At 33.9% G+C, this 7272-nt stretch overlaps 1 pseudogene; it reads right to left on the minus strand.

Annotated features, from left to right (window-relative positions):
• Positions 1-334: 334 nt before the first annotated feature.
• LOC149230498 (small ribosomal subunit protein uS19 pseudogene) lies at positions 335-691 on the minus strand (annotated as a pseudogene).
• Positions 692-7272: the final 6581 nt, after the last annotated feature.

Here is a 7272-nt window from a genome sequence, read left to right on the forward strand (position 1 = left end):
CTAGTAAGGAAGAAGAGTAGTGATGAAGGAATAATGAAATGAAATGATATTTTAACATTTATAAGACTAAAAATAGTGTATGGAACCAAAAAAAACATTGTTGATGGAAATTTATCAAGATAACCAAAAATATCAACTTGTACAATACATATAGTGCATTAGCTAATTAAATGTAACAATACACCCAAAATTACTCTTCAAAAATTCATTTAAGCATTGTGAAAGGATTTACTGATGTGAATATGGAACCAATTATTTGTGCCTATACTTGTAATCCAGAACTACTTAAGAATAACCCACTACATATTCACCATATCAAAGTGTCTAAGCCGATCTACTTCAGAGGAATAAACCTATGGGAATGTGTAGCATCAATACCAGGTCTTCCATGCTTAACTGGCTTATACGAAATAGAAAACTATGCCAGATAATGGTCAATCATCTCAGGCTTGATTTCGACCTGATTGAATGTCTTCCCATTGTAAACACCAATAATGCTACCAATCATCTCAGGAAAAATTATCATGTTACAGAGGTGGGTTCTAACTAGCTCTAGTTTCTCACCTATAGGAGCTTCATGTTTTGCCTTATGGATCTTCTTGATCAAGGCCATTGGATGCCTCTTCAAACCTCACTGAAACCTTCTTTGAACATGAACATGGAAGAGCTTGATGAGCTATTCAGAGGTCATGTCCAAAAGGGCATCCAGATCAACACCCCTGTAGGAGAACTTCTTGAACTTTCTCTTCTTCGACTGCATTGTGTTCACATCCACATCTCGTCTGCCATGGCTGAAATTGAATCAAAAGAAAATGCCTATGCTCTACTCTGACAAGCACACTCAACTAACACCTTACCTCAAGAGTAGTGGGAATTTAATTGACTATATTTTAATAATTTATCAATTGAGAAGCGGGAAATTAAATTTCAATGGGCCAATTTCATATTTTTAGAGTAACAAAATATTAGATTTTCACAATTTGTTAATTGTTTATGCTGACACTATTGAGTAGGATGTTTTCTCGTATAGAGGTTATATATTTAATATGGTTGGAGATTGATAATTTTGGTTGAGAGTATAAATAGAAAATATAAAAAAATATTTTGAAAAAATTCTTTAGGATCCATCACATGAGAGTATAAAATACCTCCCTAAGCAAGTATGTTCATATAAAGAGGGAAGGATAACATGACATTTATACATCACGGGAGTATAAAATCCCTCCCTAAACACGTATGTTCATATAAAGAGGATAAGGTAACATGACATTTACACATAAGGGGAATATCAACTACCCCTTAAGGAGGTGGAAAATATACTTAATTCTATGAATAATGTTATTAATAAACTCAAATACTCCTACGTAACCCATTTTTTGGGGAATAATAATAATAAATTTCAAGTAGTTGTAGGCAGCTCAAAATTTTTTTATTAGAAGCTAGCCATAGTTTAGTTTACATTAGTCATTTTTAGTTGTATTACTTATTACCTAGTTGTATATTTTAACCTGCGACTAAATTAGTCATTTATGTTAATTGTTTTTAGTTTGGTCACCTACAATTGGTCATTTTTGGTAGTATTTCACTTTAAAAAGTTGCGGTGACTAATAGTTTTAGTCACCTAGTCACTAATTTCTCATTTTATACTAGTGTGTCATCTAAGTTACAATCTAAAAACATCAAGTTCTAGATATCTTGTGAAAACAAATGGAAAGAAAAAGACCACATATAATAAATAATGTATGAGAATTGGCTAGAAAATTGCATCATAGAAGAAAAACATTATCCTATGGTTACCCATACATGTGGGTGGGTAGCATGCCCCTATATTCCATGATCCTTAGGGTATAGAGGAAATAAACCTCCTCCTAACATAATGATTGATTGGTTGCATCTTGTCCTTAGCTTTCCTTTGTGAGTTAAAAAAATAAAAATAAATCTATCACTAACTAGTTGTACTCCATGGTATCATTTTCGCATGTTATCTCCATATACGTACAAAAAATGTCATATATGCCAAAAAAATGGCATTTTGGAATTGTTTCTAAAACTATGTCATTTATACCCCCTTCCAATATATCTAACGAAATGTACCCACTTGATTTTCCTCTTTCATATTCATTTACATACTAAAAAAATATTTGTTTAAGAAACAAAGACATCGCCAATATCTCCAGATCCTAATGTTTATCCATATTTTCCATAAACCATACCAATCAATACGCTCTTATGATCAACATTGTACAACAATGAAGCTACACAAAACTAAGTATTTGTATAAAACAAAAATGGAGCTATTCGCATTAAAGAAATAATGAAGCAACATAATGAAGCTTAATTTAAATTGGTAACTACACAAAATAGAAATGTATTTATCAATATAAAATAAACAAAAATGAAGCTACAAAAAACACTGTTAATCGGTATAAATTCTAAACATAACGAGAAAAGGAGCAGCCCATCATTCTCTACCATGTGTATACTAAATAAAGTAGTAAAAATACTGCAGTAAAACACTCTTCTTTATAATGCATTTTAAGAAGAATAAATGGATATATTGCTCCTTATATTCTATTTTAAGAAATCCATTTGCATTCAAATGCAGAAGTACCTCTACATAAAGATATATAAGATTTCAAGTTTCCACATACATCATAGAAATTCCGGATGATACTTCCACAAACATGAAAAACAATTACACCCATAAAAATCACATACTTGTGACAAGAAAAGGTATGTAAAGCAATGGTTATCTTGCACAAAACATAAATTTTCATTGTTATGTGTGTGGATCCTGTAGCCAATACCCACTCATTGAAAGAATTGAATGAAATACCGTTAAACTGAATAAATAGGAATACACTTTATTAGAAAAAACCAAAATAATACCTCAACCTAAAAGAAAATACATACTACAATACAAACAACAAGATAATCCTTCTTGATATGTGCATGTATTGAAAAAGGAATGAGAACAATCACACAAGAAGGAAACTGCAATAGAAATTCAAATTGTACACTCTATATTATATTAGGGATATACAAAAGTTTAAAATTGGTGGATAGAAATATTTTATGAGTTATGAGAGTGATAATATTTCACCCACCTCATTGTAATAAACTTACATATATAATAAATATTGGACAAAATTAGCTAGGCCCAAGTCTTGTCACTCAACTAAGTTACTAAAATTACATCATAGAAGAATAGCCTAGCTTCAAAAGCAAGTTTTGATACAAAGAAAAAAATGGTTTATTATGAGCATTGGCTCCATTTTGTCTACCTCCTACACCTTATTTGGATGGTGTTTATAAATTTATCATTCAATGTAATTAAACACCTTATAAGTTATATCTTGTTTTATGTCCTGTAGATTTCCCTTAGTTCAAAATCTAGCTTTTATAACAAACATGGAAAATCCTTCCTGGACAATAAACCTCGAAACATGGTACAATTTTCCACAAATGTGCATAGTAATAGGGTTAAAAGATAAATTGTTGAGTTTTCTGAGTTAATGAAGAACTTATTACTTCTTTTACCCTTTTCTATGTATCACCAAGAGAAAAACAAAAGTAGGGCATGTTACATCTACCTAAAAAGAGATCCAATTAACCCCAACTCTATAATTAATGGAAGTTGAATCCTTGGGCTACTTGATCTATATCATGTAGAGTGGACAAGGTTTAATCAAAGGCACTCCCCTCCCTAAACAAGGAACTAGGAAGCCAATTAATGGGCATTTTGCAGACGATTCCTCACATCCTAGAGGAACATGAATGAGTGAAAAATATGATGGACTACCTTCAAACCTACCCAACTCCAAGGTCATGTTGAAGGCTCGAAAAATCAGGTCTCCAACAAGGGGGATAACCACCAGGTCTGGACCTTAATGCAGCTCCTTTTTCATTTCAAACAGTGGCTACGATTGGGGATGATGGGATCGGTTTCCCAATTTGTTTATGATATGTGTGCTAACGGGATGATGTTTCTCATTTTGGGGTTTTATCGGGTGAATGCTTGTTCTAAATCTAATCTACCTTTTAACTATCATATGCAATGTATTTTAATCAAATAAAACAACTTTTACTTATGCAATCTAAAATAATTTCTAAAAGAAACTGATAATGAAAATCATTCAATCATAATGAGAATAGAATCCTTTTAAAAATGATTGTTTCATAGAAAAAGTTATCTGAAAGAATTATGAGAAATATAATGCATAAGGTTCATTCACATATTCGTCATAAAAATATGTCATGACCATACAGAAGTACAATAATGATAACAAAACATTTCAAACTTTCATATATAAATAACTGAAAACGATTTATCTCTTGACACATAAGTAAAGAGTATTAGGAGATAAAAATACCATTGGTAATAAGTTCTACTCATGAGCCGCAGCAATATAGATCTATCTTCCAATAACTTAACATCCACTAAGAGTAAAAAAGTGCATTTCAGTAGCAGATATCAAACACACATAGAAAATAAATCTCATTCCATTCATTTTATCAAAACCTCCTTAGTGGGGGGCAAAATGCATGTTCTAAAGTATTATTTTTTATAAAACTTTGGACCCCTCTCTAAATGCATGAGAGGGGTTTAAATACTACTCTAACGAAATCTAAAAATAAATATTATAAAAATAGATGAGGAGGTTTAAACGACCTACCTCATTTTAAGCAAAAATAAACTAAAACAAAAATAAATTGTATCTATGATAAATCTTGCATTTGATCCTTTAGATCACAAATGTTCAGCATCGGTTTCAAGAGCATCGGTTGGTTGACTTCAGCTTTTAACAGTCCTGCAAATACGGTGTTGGCAAGAGTTGGCACTATCTTCTTGGTAGAGGTTATGAAACATTTTAGGGTCATCCATTGGCTATGTGGCTTTACCAGGTGCTGTCAGTATGTTTCCCAGTTTAACCTGTTTAATCACCTCTGCCCTTTCCTCTATTGTTTGTTTCCACTCTGTTTGAAGTTGTTGTACCTTCAGAAGAAAGCTTGGGGTGGTCCCTACTATTAAATTGGCCTTGTGCATATTTTCATTTATGCACTCAATGACACTGTTCACTATTGTCGCTGCCTCTTCCATTGCCCGTTCTACTTCCTTAAGCTGGGAATCCCATTTTGTAAATAAAATGTCTTTGTGTGATTCGTCAATTCTGGGCATGTATGCTTTTTTCCCTACTTCGGATCTCTGCCAGTTCAAGAAGTCTAAGACCTTCTTAAAATTTGAGTCATATTCAAGTCGTAAATCTACAACTTGACTTGTAATATTATTTCTCATTTCGCAATGGGAATTCCATTGCCAGATCTTCTAGCAGAGTAGTTCTTTCTACTGCAAGAGCTGGGAATTAAGAGCAAGTGATTTTGTGATAAACTCCCCAATTTTGGGATCATATGTATGTAGTTCTGTCATACCTTATAATTGTTCTTTTTTATTAGCCAAACTGCTTTGATGTTCCAATTGCATTTGCTGGAAGTCTTACTGGAGTTTTGCCAACTGTGTTTTTGCTTCTTGATTGATGCTGACTTGCTGTAATTGCTGTTCCAAAAACAAAATCCTATCCTCTTTCTCTTTAAGTAGCGATTGAACCTTAGTTGCCTTATCAATAGTTGCCGAAGCGTATGCACCTGCGATCTGAGAGAGCCTAGTTAGATTTTCCAATGGGTTTGTAGTGGGGTCTTTCCAAAGAACGTCAAAAAGTTCATCCTCGGGAGTGAGCACAACATCCAAATTTCATTTCCTTCATTGCCTTCTAACAGCAGCCTTATGTTGAGGGCTATAAAATACATCTAGTTGAAGAATTTACTCTATCCTTAGTACAATTTCAAACGAGGGAGCAACATGAATGTGTTCCCTTTCTTGAGTATTGATAGTCCTTTCTATCACCATTTCTGTGGTTGTCTCTTTTGGGTTTGTTAATGGCTCTGTGCTCTGTTCTTCTGTGTTAATCAACTTATTAAAATTCTCCCATTCCCCTTCTAGATCAACTACAAGTGGCTTTGTTTACTTTGTAAGAGGGGTGGGAACTTTAGCTTGTTTTGGGGACAAAGCTTGTTGATCAGACCTCGCTGTAGACTGAGCCATGTCTTTTATTGATTCCTCGTTTCTACTGTGTACACTCTTGGATTGATCACTAGTCTTTTTAGTGGATTCCTTTTCAGAGCTTGTTTTAGAATTGTCTTCTTATCCTTCACTTATGCTAACACTGGGATTAGGCTCCCTTATTGGTTCGATGAACAATTGGTCCAATGAGACCTTTGATAACCTCTATTTTCTGTAATTGTCGAAATTTTGGAGATCTTCTTGGTCTAAACCGATTCGTGCCATATGACGAAATTCTCTAAAATTGTTCTTCTGTAGAAAAACATCATCAAAGTGATCTTCTTCATTGGAAAACAATTTTACTTTAACCATTGTAGTAAAATTACTTACAACACCAAAGGGATCATATTGCCTCCCCGGGAACTTTGGTAGTTGTAAACATAACATATTATCAACTTCTTTGAAAGCATGACCTAAGTCAGGCAATGCTAAGGCTCTGCATACTATAGGAAATTGGGGCCAAATGGCCTTCTTGGAGTATTTTAGTACCTTCGTCATTCCCCCCACACCATAGGTCTGATAAGCTACTTCTCTGGCCATTATTTTATCGGGGACATAAAGAGGCAGCACATGGGATGAAGCAATGCTACCAAACACTCTAATATAAGTGAAAAACTCTTCCCCTAACCACCTTGCCACAATGAGAATATCCACTTCAGCCTCTGGGAAAACCTTGGGGCATCTCGGTTATAGAGCATTTGATAAATCGAGAGCATAACTCCATGACAGATTTTGAAGAAATGTTGGATGAAATTGGATTCCCACAATAATTTGTGATAAAACTGAATGGGAAGTGGATTTTGTACCATCCACTTCCATCCCATAATAGGAAAATTGGAAACAAAACAAATAACTTCCATGACATAGGTACTCAAAAGGAATGGAGGATAAACCCTCGAAGCAAAGATTCTTTTAGTTCTGTATCCTAAAATTGTAGTGGCCAAATTGTCTGACAGGATTTGGGCCCAATTCATTATCGTGGCATTTGTAGCCGCATCCACTAAAGGTAACAATTCTGATGAAAACTTGTTGATGTTTGGTTTCCCAAACAATCTACGTAACATTACAATGGCGAAACAGTAAGGAGAACAAAGGGAGCCAATGGCATACATAACATTTTTATCCTTTTTAAGTCTTTCCTCATTATTTGACTA

The sequence above is a fragment of the Pinus tabuliformis genome, chromosome J (genome assembly GCF_031772625.1).
Source record: "Pinus tabuliformis cultivar Carrire ecotype Pingquan chromosome J, CPIR1, whole genome shotgun sequence".
NCBI lineage: Eukaryota > Viridiplantae > Streptophyta > Pinopsida > Pinales > Pinaceae > Pinus > Pinus tabuliformis.